The 15,248-nt window shown below is 36.1% G+C and overlaps 1 protein-coding gene across 3 annotated transcripts in view; it reads right to left on the bottom strand.

Annotated features, from left to right (window-relative positions):
• The window catches only part of LOC140162819 (uncharacterized), a 123,720-nt gene extending 108,472 nt beyond the window's left edge, over positions 1-15,248 (bottom strand). For 2 of the 3 annotated variants that reach the window (XM_072186120.1, XM_072186122.1), the window contains exon 1: positions 15,130-15,248. The gene's annotated coding sequence lies outside the window, so the exon portion shown is untranslated. Of the gene's footprint in view, positions 1-14,267; positions 14,422-15,129 lie in introns of all 3 variants that reach the window. The other variant, XM_072186121.1, reaches the window with a different exon arrangement.

The raw sequence follows: 15,248 nt of genomic DNA on the forward strand, positions 1-15,248 counted from the left end.
AATGATATGGGCGTAACTTATTACAAATGGTTACAAATGTCAAACTCAAGAGTAGGCGGGTAGCGTACCGTACCTACCTAGTTGAATGATTTTCAATACACATATCAACAGTTAACTGTACAAGTCACCGATTCGGTAAACAACTGTCTATGAACCCAAAAAAAACCAAATCAAACAATGTATCGTAAAATGTGTGCATTTTATTTTCATAATAATGTCATAATAATGTCGTTTACACCGTTCTTGCACTGACCCAACGATTTGACTTGTTGGGAAAAGGGAGTATGTTTTCCTATAATTGTAGTTACAAAATTTCAAGACTTGGCACAAGTCTAAGCATTCAAAATCTTGAGCATAATTGAAAATATTACTGTTAATTTTACTATTTTTGGTTGATTTTAATAATAACTCACCATAGATGAGTACCATAGCTCACAGAGGTAGGCCCCTATGTGCCAAATTTGCAAGGGTTGAATGGACAGATGTTGTGTTGAGAGACAGAAAGGGTGGAATCATTCCACTCCATTTAACCTAAATCATGTTTTTATAAAGAGTGAAAATCTGCTTGACACCACACCCCTTCATAAACTAACTACTGCGGATAGCACACCAATTCACTCTACTGCTGATATCACACTACTTCATCAACTATCTACTGCTGATATCACACTATACTTCATCAACTTTATAAGAAGTAGTTCTTCAACTCCCTACTCCTTCAGACAGCACACTATACTTCATCAACTATCTACTGCTGATATCACACTATACTTCATCAACTTTATAAGAAGTAGTTCTTCAACTCCCTACTCCTTCAGACAGCACACTATACTTCATCAACTATCTACTGCTGATATCACACTATACTTCATCAACTTTATAAGAAGTAGTTCTTCAACTCCCTACTCCTTCAGACAGCACACTATACTTCATCAACTATCTACTGCTGATATCACACTATACTTCATCAACTTTATAAGAAGTAGTTCTTCAACTCCCTACTCCTTCAGACAGCACACTATACTTCATCAACTATCTACTGCTGATAGCATGCTTCTTCATACACTATCTACTACTGATAGCATACCACTTTATCACTATCAGGTACACTACTTCATCAACTATCTCAACTATCTATTACTGATAACACACTACTTCATCAACTATCTATTACTGATAACACACCACTTAATTAACTATCTACTGCACTACTTCATTACTACTGACAGCAAACAAATTCATCAAGTATCTACTGCTGATAACACATTACTTACATCTACCACCAATAGCTAATCACTTCATCAACTCTATACTACTGATAACACACTACTTCATCAATTAGAAACCTGACAGCACATTACTTCATCAGCTACACTGTAAATTGGCCAGAACACATGGAACGCGTTCATTAATGTAACAGTTTTTTAACACATGACACGTGTTCAACTTATTTAGAGAACACTAGTGTTAATGTAGAGAACACAGGTGTTATTACCTCAGAACACTAGTGTAACATGTTCTAATCCTTTAAACTCTGGTGTTCAAAATTACTATCTATGAACACCTCGGACACATGAAAGAAATGTAACTGTTTTTTAACACATGACACGTGTTCAAACATTGATTTTCAGAATGCTGGTGTTCAACCTTTATTTATACATTTTCAAAATCTCATTACTCGACAATAAACAAATACATGGTAGTATAAACAAGATAATGGCGGTGTTCCGAAGAATTCCGAGAGATGAAATCAGAGAGTTTTCACCTAAGGCAAGCCCAAGGCTCGAACCCTCGCCGATCGTATCTCCCGGCTGACAGCGCAACGCATTTCAATGCGATTTTCCTGCGATTAAAATCGCTCGGCCATAGTCACCCTCTTGTGTCTCTCCTATGCTTGTTCATCGCTGTCCACAGATATACGGGCTCCGAGTCGCTCCCAAAGTTGCCCTGAATTTCATTCTTCTCTAAATCCTTCGAATTTACTCTCACTATCATCCCATTTGTCTTGGAAAAGACAGTTTGTTATAGCGTTTCCCGGAAGCGTTTCCACGTTTCATCGCCATTGTTGTTGTTACTTATATCCCTCCTTCAAAGGAGCACCGTGTATTTCTCGCTGACACGTCGCAGCTCTCCAACGCCTCTATCTGCTCATCCGTTCCATTTTTGAATACCAGTATTCAATATAATCATTCAGAACACTTGTGACATGTCTGATCAATACGATGTGTTCTACATTATACTAAAAGAACACTAATGTGCAAGGCTTATCATATTTTCAAATACACTAGTGTTCTAAAGAGACAATTATGAACACCTCGGACGCGTCTGAGAGGCGTCACGTGTTCGCGAACATTTGCAGTGTATCTAATGTTGATAGCACACAACTTCATCAACTATCTACTGCTGATAGCTCACTACTTCATCAACTATCTACTGTTGATAGCACACAACTTCATCAACTATCTACTGCTGATAGCTCACTACTTCACCAACTATCTACTGCTGATAGCACACAACTTCATCAACTATCTACTGCTGATAGCACACTACTTCATCAACTATCTACTGCTGATAGCACACTACTTCATCAACTATCTACTGCTGATAGCTCACTATACTTCATCAACTATCTACTGTTGATAGCTCACTACTTCATCAACTATCTACTGCTGATAACACACTACTTCATCAACTATCTACTGCTGATAGCACACTACTTCATCAACTCTCTACTGCTGATAGCACACTACTTCATCAACTATCTACTGCTGATAGCTCACTATACTTCATGAACTATCTACTGTTGATAGCTCACTACTTCATCAACTATCTACTGCTGATAGCTCACTACTTCATCAACTATCTACTGTTGATAAGCTCACTACTTCATCAACTATCTACTGCTGATAGCACACTACTTCATCAAGACTCAGCTGGTCTCCACTATGAGATCAGGTCTCCTATTTTACTCCTGGAAAAAGAAAAGTTTTGTCTTTTCGAAACGTCTGGTTTATAACCCTGTTTATATATTTTGTGTTACTCCCCCATTGGATGTTGTGTCATATTTTCCCTGTTTCTAATTTGATCCATTACTAGTGTGGCACTGTTGTATCCTTTTGGACCCATCCATTGGTTCTCTGCTGGTCAGTTGGAACAGATTTTCCCTGTTTTTATAAAAATCAAAAATAAACTGGAATCTTTTATCCTACTTTTGAATAAAAATGCATTTGTATCAAGGATTCTGTGAATTATTCTAATTTAGTTTTTTTTTTAATTCGCGATAAAATACAAATTTTAAGACAAATTATTAAAATTTTATATTTCTTTGACTTTTGATATTTAACAGTCATCAAAGTAAACTTTCTAAATCTAATGATATGAACTTAAAGTGTATGTAGCGGGGATGAAAACCGACAATCAATTTTTTTGGTGTTTTGGGGGATAATAAAGGTTTCTTTCAACATGGAATAGAGGTTATTTGATCATGATAAAAGAGTCCACTAATGCAATCATATGTTTATGAATGGAAAGTTGGCCAAATAGGCTTCAACATAACGATTCCAAGTTTTAAGATTTTTTTCTCAAAATATCAAGCGCGATCTCAAGAACGACTGAATCAATTCTGGACTTGTTTATACTCATTTTAATGCATTTTTCATGTTGATTCCAAATATCATCATGATAATACACAATTGTGAACGTTTTGAGTTTTTATAGAAAATTTGGAATTTGTCGTCTGCAGTCGACACCCGCGTTGTGAGAGTTAACTCAAGATTATGCTTATAATTTATTTTTCAATATGTTTTGAATATTCGTACTCACTAGTAGCTGGTTATACATGTGTATGTGTTGCCAAATGTGACGACCCTTGTACAGACATTATAAACATCTAAAAAAAAAGTAACTAACCCCCCTTAATTTACGGGCGATTGTATTACAAATCTGTCAAATGCGTTGGAAGCTGAATTTATTTCTGTACATTTTGATACCTCATTTGTAGCAATTGACTAAATATTGACGTCACAGCGTTCATTTAAATCAATGTAACCCAAGATTTGAAAGTTGCAGTAAATTCTATTGATTTGTATTCAGTATAATGGAAGGAAATCTGTGTAATGATATCTGAGTGTTTTTGTATTGTGCAACTTTCTAATCTGGACTATCGTATCAAATGAAGTTTCAAAATGCGCAGAAATAAATTCTGCTTCCAACGCATTTTACAGATTTGTAATACAATAGCCAGTTTTTGAATGATGGCCATTATTTAAGGGGGGTAGTTACTTTTTTGAGATGTTTATAAATTATACAAAAGCAAGTCAGTGTGCGGTAGACCGAAATAAAATGCGGGTTGAAACAGGCGGCGAGTGGCATGATCAAGCCGGCAACTTGTGAAACCGCCCGGCCGTATGGTATTTTCCATATACTCGTTTAGTTTGTGGGGTTCATTATCGAACCCCAACGGGTTTAACTTGTATTTATATTATTTATTAACATAGGCCTACTTGTTTGTGATATTTCAAGCGTTTTAAAATTTCTAAATAATCCCATTTAATTACACGGTTGACGATGAAAATTTACTGAATTTAGAGAATCACAATGACATCACAATGTCACATAATAATAGTTTCTACCAAACAATTCTCTCGTAAAGCCCACACATTTTGGCAGTGTATCAAAGTTGTGAGTAATGAAAATGACATTTGGAAAATCAACATTTAAGGTCCAAATTCATACTTTAGTTGCATTGCCAAATCTCTCTATGCATGAGTATAAGCTACTGGTAATTTGTTATGCATAATAATAGCAAATTTATGTATTTTATCAAGTTCATAAAATTACATGTATAAAAATGGATGCCTCACAAAGTTTTACCCTTACCCTAATTTTTCTGAGGCTGTGAAACAGTGAAAAACGTAATGGGCTATTCCAGAAAATAAACGCACACCCCCTATAGAGGAGTAACTTTTTAATCAAAGAAATGTCTGGATTTCCAAATCTGCCTTCTAAAAACTGGATTTTTTCGCCTTTGGACACTTTAAAAGTCTGGATTTCCAACAGTCACGACTGGACAAAAAGTCTGGATATCCGAACTCCTCTATAGGGGGTGTGTATCTATTTTCTGGAATAGCCCAATGTGTCATTTTGTAATATTGCACTGGGCTTAATTTCAATCCCATGGTTCAAATATTAAAATCAAATGCAATTATTTTGACAAAGAATTCTGTGCAATGTTTGCACATTTTACCCCATAGGCCTACCAATTCAATGGGAAAATATTAATTATTTAGATTTTGTATTTTTAATGCCAAATTCACTCCCCACTTTTCATTGTCACCCAGGCCAAGCTATCTAGCTAGAGCACTGCATGTACTTTTGTATACTTAGTAATCAATGACTTGGCCAGGGGCTAGGGGGCAACTAACCCCTGTGAGAAGTCTTGTTTCCCCCTCTTGCCCCTTTGTGAGATGCTGGCCACCCTGATATTTAGGATTTAAGGCTTTTTGTACATTTTGTCCAATTTTGAACCATTGAAAGTTCCTTTAACCCCCCTGAAAAAAGCCCTTGGTATTCGTCGTCCTTTTGAAAGAACACCAAAAAGAGGTGGATAAACTTGAAAGCAAACAATATACTTGAGCTAGCCGAAAATCATCTATCACAGACATTCACAAGTCAGCTATCACCGACCATGTCATAGGCGTAGATGGGGGATTTATCCCCCCCCCCCAATATCTTACCAGGGGGTATGCTCCATACAATACATCCCCCCAATGTTGACGCCTGAATATGGGTTTCTGATCAAATTAACCTCATATTTGCCCATTTTAGCCCCAAAAGTGCACATTTATTCCGCTTTTGCACCATATTTCATCAGTTTAGCTTCAAAATAGCAAAAATATTCCAACCCCCCCCCCCCATGTCAAAAACAAATCTACGCCACTGGACCATGTAGCCTCTTTCAATCATGTTTTTCAGAATAAATTGGTATTTTTCTCATTGGTATTTGTTTTGGGGTGCATCGAGCTCACGTACCCCCCCCCCCCCCACGGCTATAGCTTTGCTTAGTATACAATCAAATGTTTGAATTGCTAGAAAATGAGTCATCGAAATTAAATCACGCGATATGCTTACCCATAAACTTGTATGTTAACAATGAAGATAAAGGAATGTCTATAACAATGAAGATAAAGGAATGTCTATAACAATGAAGATAAAGGAATGTCTATATCTTTTTGCAAACAAATAATTTGTGTTCATAATCAGTCTACAGCTCCAAAACATTCTTGTATGAATTGTATGGATTCAAATACCAGTGTTATGAACAATTTCACAAAGTAAAATAGTGTTTAAACTTGGCAGATCAACAAGCTATTCAGTGTATCCTTTATGTAGAATAATATTCAATGAGAATTTAGTGAATAATGTCTTTACTTTATGATCATGATCACATTTATAATATTTATAAATTAGACATACTAGTAATATGTTCAGTAAAACATCCTTCTGTAGTAAACCAACATACTTGACTATAGGCCTAATGATTGTGAATCCAGCTTTTCTGGGTTTTTTTTTTTATTCCTGTCATCATATTGGTTTTTTTAAAAACTTGTTTATACTGTTTTGTATGTCTTTTTATATTTTGATGGAAAATAGATTTTTGGCATTCACTTAGAATAATACTTGTCTTGTCACCTTTAAGCCATAATGTATGACTTCGATCCAATTTAACTTGTGTTATTCTTAACTCAGAATGCTTAAGGGAAGGGGTATGAACGTTTGGACAGTATTTATTGTGGGACATTAGAGCACATCAGACATATCGAGTTGCATTCTGAATACGAAGAATGACCTTCTGATATCAAATAATTTTGACTTTTTGAAATTCGCTATGTAATACACATTTTATGGCAAAATCATTAAAAATTTATATTTTTGATATTTAATAGTACTCGAAGTAAACTTTATAAATCTGATGATTTCTACCTAAAGTGTATGTAGGTGTGATGAAAAGCCGACGATCAATTGAAAATTTTGACCTTTCGTATTGAAGATATGGATTTTTTTTCCCAAAACACCAACAAAAATTAGGTCTTTTGGGGAAAAAAATCCATATCTTCAATACGAAAGGTCAAAATTTGCAATTGATCGTCGGCTTTTCATCCCACCTACATACACTTTTGGTAGACTATATCATTAAATTTATATAATTCACTTCGAGGACTGTTATATCTCCAAAATGTGAAAAATATCAAATTTTAATAATTTGTCATAAAATTTGTATTATATCGTGTTCAGAATGCAATTCGATAGGTCTGATGTGCTCTCATGTCCCACAAAAAATGTTGTCGAAACGCTCAAAACGCTCATTCCAGTTCCCTTAAATGATATTAGTAATAACTGTCAGGAAAGATTTTTGTCAACATTAGGCCGAAATAACAAGGCAAAGTAAAATAAACCCTACTGGCTATTTTGACGGGATAAGGAAGCATTCTATTGGGGCGAGGGACTTTAAAATGTCTGAATATGACCGGGAATATGACACTCAAAATGTCTCTGTTGATCTGGCTCATACAGCAAATTTGGCTGATTCCCTTTACGTTGGGACATGTGCAAACATTATAAATATGCCAAAAAAAATATTAACCAGTTTCATATTATAAGATTATGGCTTTAAGAACAACATTATTAATCAAATGTCTGTTTCACCATATTGCAAAAGTTGATATTGATGATAACAATGATGGTGACAATGATACCAATGATGATGATGATGATGATGAAGACGATGATGAAGATGATGATAATGATGATGAAGAAAAAGAAGACAATGATGATAATGATGATAAAGGGTATATAATTCAAATGGAGGCACATATTCAGATAACCCCATTTCAAATTCATACTCCCTGAGATTAAGGTCATGTCTTCCACATGGGGTATGTGCATTTCAACTGCAAAAGCCCAATTCATCATTGCTATTTAAAACCGTGTTCTAGCAGAATTTCGATTCATCATTGCGGAAAGATATTGGTACCACGCAGTGCAACGCCCCGATATCTTCATGGCAGAAATCGCCATGGTAGGTTGAATCCACAGCCACGCACGGCCAATATGTTCCGACCTTTGAGACGCATAATGAGCGGAGGGACATGACTAAGGCTACTGACAATAGCCTGGTAATTGACCTCTCTGTGTGTGAGTGAGCATGTATACGCCATTGAGGTCAATGGTCATCGACTTTTATACTGCCTCCACGGGAGTGAGTGTAGCTAGCCTACGCGCTGCGCTATAGTTCAGCACATATAAAATCAGAATATTTTTGTCAGTTTTTTAGTTCAAGACGCACGCTTCTTTCTCAAGACGCTAGCTAACGACTATCATATCCGTTGAACATGTATATTCAAGTGCAAGGAACCAAATCTGGTTTCATTAGACTAAATCAATTACGGGAGATATTCATAATTTTCTACCCCGGTATCCAAAGATTTATCGTCTGAATATCAAATCGTGCATAGCACATTCACGTGTATCGATCCCGGGTATTTATTTTAGTATCTCTGCTGTACCAAGTAATTATTAGCCAGGCGATGTCGGTGTGTATCATAAATGGAACTTTAAGGCGGGTCAGCTCAGAGCTTTTTAGACTATATTTTTCCAGTTTTGATATTTTGCATAAATAATATACTTCATTTCTGCAGGGTAATACAGTACATTGATCTGATATATTTCCATATGTATCGCAGTTATTGAGTTATGACAAATAGAAGACTAAAACGAATACTTTCGAAATTTCCCACCTCCCAAAAAAATCATGCACATGGGGTGCAGTGAGTGTGGGCTATATTTTTCTCAATATTAGAGACGAAGCACTGCTAACTCAGGCATCGCTCCGACTCGACTTAATTTAGGTGGCACACAGGATCACTCAAAGTGGCAAATTTTAGACATTGTTTTGTATTGTATCTTTAAAAGTAATGATGATTGTATCTTTAAAAGTAATGTTGAACGTAAATGGCGTAAATCTCATCTTGATCATGATCATTTGGTTTATCTTGACCAGGCCCATCTTGTCAATGATATGATCATCAGGGCTAAGACTGATTTCTTCAGAGCCAAGATATCGGAAGCGAATAGTAAGGACTTATTTAGCACTGTAAACAATCTGCTTAACAGATCTGTGAAGTCTCTGCCAATGCATGATTCAGCTAGTGAGCTAAGTCACAAATTTTCAAGCTTTTTCAAAACTAAGATTGATAAAATTATGGTTGAACTTAATGAAAATGTTTGTAATGACGAAGCAATTTTCAGCGAAGATCTTGAAACGACTCATGTGTTAAATTGTTTCTCTCTTGCTACGGTTGAGGAAGTTGAACAGGTCATGCGTAAACTTTCCAACAAGACGTGTTTGCTCGACCCCCTCCCTACTTGGATTTTGAAACAAAACATATCCACTGTTTCACCACTGATAACTATGATTGTCAATGCTTCCCTGCAAGAGGGTATTTTTCCTAATGCTTTCAAAAAAGCAATTGTTAGACCTGTGTTGAAAAAATCCACTCTTGATGTGAATGTTTTGAAAAATTATAGACCAATCTCAAATATTCAGTTTCTTGCCAAACTTATTGAATCCATTGTGGCTACCAGACTTAAGGACCATTTGTATGATCATAGTTTATCTGAGAGTTTTCAAAGTGCTTACCGAAAAGGACACAGCACTGAAACTGCGTTGTTGAAAGTTAAAGGAGACATCTTGAGTATGCTCGATCAAAACAAAGTTGTTCTTATGGCTATGTTAGATCTTACGGCCGCCTTTGACACCATCAACCATGTTACTCTCTTCGGTCGCCTCAGTAAAACCTTTGGCGTGTCTGGTGCCCCACTGGATTGGTTTAAATCCTACATGCAAAATCGCAGCAGTCGTGTTATTATTAATGAAACTTTATCAGAAGAAATCAAACTTGAATGTGGAACACCCCAAGGATCCATCATGGGGCCTCTTCAATTTACTACGTATATCCAACCAATTGGTAACATCATTCGAAAGCACAATTTATTTTTTCACATTTATGCCGACGACACCCAGATATACTGTGCCTATGATCCAAAGAAACCGGGTGAAAACATTTCTGCTATTCATCGTCTTCAAGCTTGTATACAGGAAATTAGTTGCTGGATGAAATTAAACAAATTAAAGTTAAATATGGACAAAACTGAATTTATTTTATTTGGTTCACCACATAATACCAGAACATACTCTACCGATCATCTGACAGTTGGAAATTCTATTGTAATGCCATCTACATCCGTTCGCAATCTAGGTGTTCACCTGGACTCAACATTATCAATGAATACTCATGTCTCTCATTTGTGTAAAACTCTGATTTTTCAACTAAGGAACATTTCTCGCATTAGGAGATATTTAGATAAAGACTCATGTAATCACATTGTTCGTGCACTTGTTACATCTCGTCTGGACTATGGCAACTCACTTTTAACTGGAACTACAGAAACCAATCTTAACAAGCTTCAACGCATTCAAAATCGGGCCGTCCGTCTTATTTGTGGTTTAAAGCGACGTGATCATATTTCTTCTCATCTTACTGAGCTTCATTGGCTTCCGGTTAAAGAACGCATAAAGTTTAAACTTCTCACCATCATATTTCAGTGTGTGCATGGGTTAGCTCCAACTTATTTGCAGGATTATGTTCATCTTTATTCATCTGTTAACACCAGACATCATTTGCTTGGTTCTTCTCTTGATAAAACCAGACTTCACATTCCATATACAAATCGCTGCCTAGGGGATCAGGCTTTCCATGTTGCTGGCCCACGGATATGGAATACTCTTCCACAGCATATCCGTGAGGCCCCACCCTAAACCGGTTCAAAGAACTCCTCAAATCACATTTATTTCCTGTTGCTTAATATTGTTTTTGTTTATATTCCATTTGCATGTTTTTGTAGCGTAAGTTTATTGTAGCGTAAAATCTCTTGTAATGCGCTTTGGTATTTCATGATAAAGCGCAATATAAATCTTATATGTATGTATGTATGTATAAAGTACATAAAAGTATACATTTTCAGAAAGGAAATGATGCAAGAAATCCAACTAGCATGGCAGATTTCTGCAAAAATTAGCACTTTTTGAGAAAAGCGCTCAAATTGATTTTCCATGCCAATTTTTTTCGGTCCTACCCTAAATGTCAAAATTGACAAAAATGGCATATCTGTGTTCTAAAGACACAAATCTAGAAAGTGTTTTCTCAAATTTAGGCCAAGTAAAAATAAAAACATGTTTCTCGTCCGGGTTTTTAAAAATTAGGAGGATGAGGGGGTTTTATTTTCTATTCTTTTATTGGAAAATGACGCTAAATACCTGTATTTGACACCATATTTTGAGTATTCGACATACAGATATATATGTGAGAAAAAGGAGGAGGCCCTTTTTATTTGATTGTTTTGAGAGGTAGACCCCTCTAGTGATCACAAAACTCTTCTTAAATGATGTATTATGCATTTACAAAGCCGTAAAATAAGTTTCAACTCCTTACAAAATAAAAAGAAATTTGTAAAATCTTCAAAAAATGAGGAGGGCGCGGACGAGAAACATGTATTTTTTTTTACTCGGCCTTATGAATTTTTTCTTCGTTTTGAAAATGTATTTCAAATTTTGGTCAAAATTTAAAAAAAAAAAGGCAAATTTTGATCTTTTTTGACCCATATTTTTAAAACAAAGAAAAAATTCAAAAATTTAAGAAAACTCTTTCTAGATGCGTGTCTTTTGAACACAAATATGCAATTTTCATCCATTTTGATATTTTGGGTAAGTTGTTATGGCGGACCGAAAAAAATTGGCATGGAAAATAAATTTTGACGCTTTTCTGAAAAACTGCTCATTTTTACAGAAATCTGCCGTGCTAGTTGGATTCCTTGTGTCATTTTCTTTCTGAAAATGTATACTTTTATGTACTTATCATCATTACTTTTAAAAATACAACACAAAATAATGTTTAAAATTTCCGACTTTGAGTCCCCTTTAATATTCACTAGATTTCACATCTAGGGATCAAAATTAGTATTGCATTCAAAACACTAATTGCAATGACATTCATACCTACGAAATTATCTATCTGTTCATTTTGTGAATGACCATAAAGTTTCATAAAAGAAATCACGTCAGTCATAAAAGAGTTCATATATATTTCTCATGAATACAACCTATTAAGGGACCTGGACCATTATGCCACTCTCTCCCAGTCCAAAAATGTAGGACTATACCAATGTAGACCCCTTGCTGAGAACAAGCACCCTCCCTCTGCAAACAACATCATCAGAGGCTCGCACCCAGATGTGGAAAGAAAGGCTTTCATCTGAAGCAGTCACCACTGAGATGGGGATTCAACCCACAGAATCACTACCTCCAGGAGCAAACGAAGTGTGGGCAAACTGGAGATGCCTTAACCGCCTCCGAACCGGTGTTGGACGTTGCAAGGATACCCTTCACAAATGGGGATACATCAGTGGCCCGACCATGTGTGATTGTGGACAAGAGCCACAGACGATGCAGCATCTGCTGGAATGCCCGCTTTTGGAAGATCCTGTGACGACAGACGATCTGGCGCAATTTTCTCAACGGGCACAAAAGTGTGTTTCTCAGTGGATAAGTACAGCTTGATGTAAGGACACGAAAGAAGAAGAAGCTGAGAACCAACCAGGCTGATTTCAGACCAGGACGCAGCTGTGCACAACAGATCCATATATGTACTGAGATGAATAGTGGAAGGCTTTAAGGTTAGCCGAGAGTTTTTCATGCGCTTGATTTCAGAGGGGCGTAAGTTCATAACAGACAGCCATGCAGAAAATGAACAAGCGTACTGGGACGTAGGCCTACTTACAATAGAATATTGATCCACGGTCAAGACATGAAACTTGGCTTAGCTCGTGCCCGGAGCTCGTGAGTCGGGGGCGGGCGGGGGATTCCATTTTCGGCAATTTTCATAAGGATTTTATCAATTTTAAAATTGATTGGGGCACTTCGTCAAGCTACGCCCTGGAAAATGTGTTGATTTTGAATTTATAGCCTTGATATCTTTGATGAAATAAATCAATGCTGCTATTCCCCTGATTACAATGTAATAGGGTACAACAATAACATCAACAACAATATCAAAAAGCAATATTTGCAAATCGAATTTGGGAAGAATATTCAAAAAGACAGACTTAGCAGGCCTACAAATTTCTGAATTATATAAAGTGAAAAACAATCAATCACGATTCACTGCAGTCAGCGAATCAATCAAATAAAACTAAAAAGAAAGGAGCAAATAAAGAAATAGTGAGAAAGAAAAAGAACGAAAAAGAAAGAAAGAAAGAAATGAAAAAAAAAATGAAAAAAGAAAAGAGAAAGAAAAGAGGAAAAGAGGAAGTAAATAATGAGAAAAGAGAGAAAAAAGGAAAGAAAATTCAGCCACATGGGGACTCGAACCCACAAAAATTGTTCATAACAGATTCCCAGTCCAACGCTCTATCCACTGGACCATACATCAGCTTACGCAATTTCTTATTCTCGAAGCGGATATGTAACTATAATTTGATGTAATTACTTGATTACAATCGCGTCCGCACAATGGCTCTTAGAATAAACACACATGTCGGCGCTGAAATTTTGAACGAACTGATGGAGGAAAAACCTCGTTTTGCAATACTAGCTTCAATTTGGAGTGAAAATCAAATGGGATAGCAATTGGCAGAATGTTGAGAAATAATGTAGGTATTCAGATGTCTAAATTAACGCCCCGTTATCAAGATATCGATAATTTCACAAAACAGTTTTTTCTCAGACAAGATTCTCGAAAATGTTCCCCAAAAACGGGCTTTTTAAATTTGATCGGTACTGTATTTGGTTCTTCCCCATGGCAACATTATTTCTTTAATCGATTTGTAGTACAATACAAAAAAGGAGAAAACATCACTCGGCGTGGTTTTATACGGAGCGAACATTTGAAAAAAACTGCATGGAACGTGTTTTTGATCTTGTGAACATGGTGCGTAAAAATGATTTAACGAAGGATTTTCAAACGGATTCTAAAATTTTTTATAAACACACAAAAATAATGTAAAGATACATCCATGCACCAACATTTGACTCACTGCGATATTTGATTGCTGAGAAAACGCGGTTTTAGAGAACAACTTTATACGTCTTTTATACGTTTTTTATACGTTTCTTCGTGTAACCTTAAGGCATTCCAGCTCCCCTTGATAGTTACCTTCGTTGACTTTAACATGTTCAAGAAGGCTTTCTATTCCATCATCCCTTTCTCTTAATTATCCTTGTTCAGAGTCTACGGTCAATTGAAATGTAGGGGCAGTCCAGAGTCTACAGCTAAAATGATATTTCCTGTAAGGCCATCCTCAGGAATACTGTATGCAACAATAAATTTACACAAGTTTAAAAATAATAAAAAAACAAAATAAAATTGGGTATTATTAGGGGTTGAGCAATATTTATTTATGTGTAGAATTCTCAAAATGGTCTGCTAAAAATCACTTGCCCCCTTTTGATTTGCCAAAAAAATCTATGTGCGCCCTTTACATCTGCAAGGCTTTATAGAACCCAAATTTAAAACCTTAAAATATCTTATAATATAATGCGAGTGAAGTTAGCAGGATATTTTGCATATTTGAATGTGTTCCGAACGTTTTCCTACAACATTTTACGGCAATATAGAAATGTGCACAAAATAACTATGCCAAAATTACTTGCCCCCCCTCGACTTCCTGCCAAAATCACCCCCTTTCGACACGCCAAAATATGCGTGCCCACCCTTTTGGCCTGACAAAATATTTGTTCGCCTTATAATTCACCACCAAGGGGGTACACACAATTATTGCACCACCCCTTATACTACAACCAATGCAATCAGCCAATCAACAGAAAAACAAAAAGGAAAATGTACAAAATTTATCAGCTTTACCTTACATTACATGAACAAAATTAAATTGGCCCAGGAACTGACAAACAGCAAGTCTGGAATTATGCGTAAACTTGTGTCCTTGGTATAAAGTTGACAAAAACATATTATGAAAAACAAAATTCAATCAAACTTGTAATTTTCAAACATAACTCACCTCAAAGGTACCTACTGAGCAGCTTGATGGATCAGCAAAAACTAGCAATATTGGAAATCAAAACGTACAACCAATCAATATTTTGGTAGATAGGTCTATGTTAGTTGACCCTGCATGTA

This window comes from Amphiura filiformis, chromosome 10, assembly GCF_039555335.1.
Source record: "Amphiura filiformis chromosome 10, Afil_fr2py, whole genome shotgun sequence".
In the NCBI taxonomy this organism is placed as follows: Eukaryota; Metazoa; Echinodermata; class Ophiuroidea; order Amphilepidida; family Amphiuridae; genus Amphiura; species Amphiura filiformis.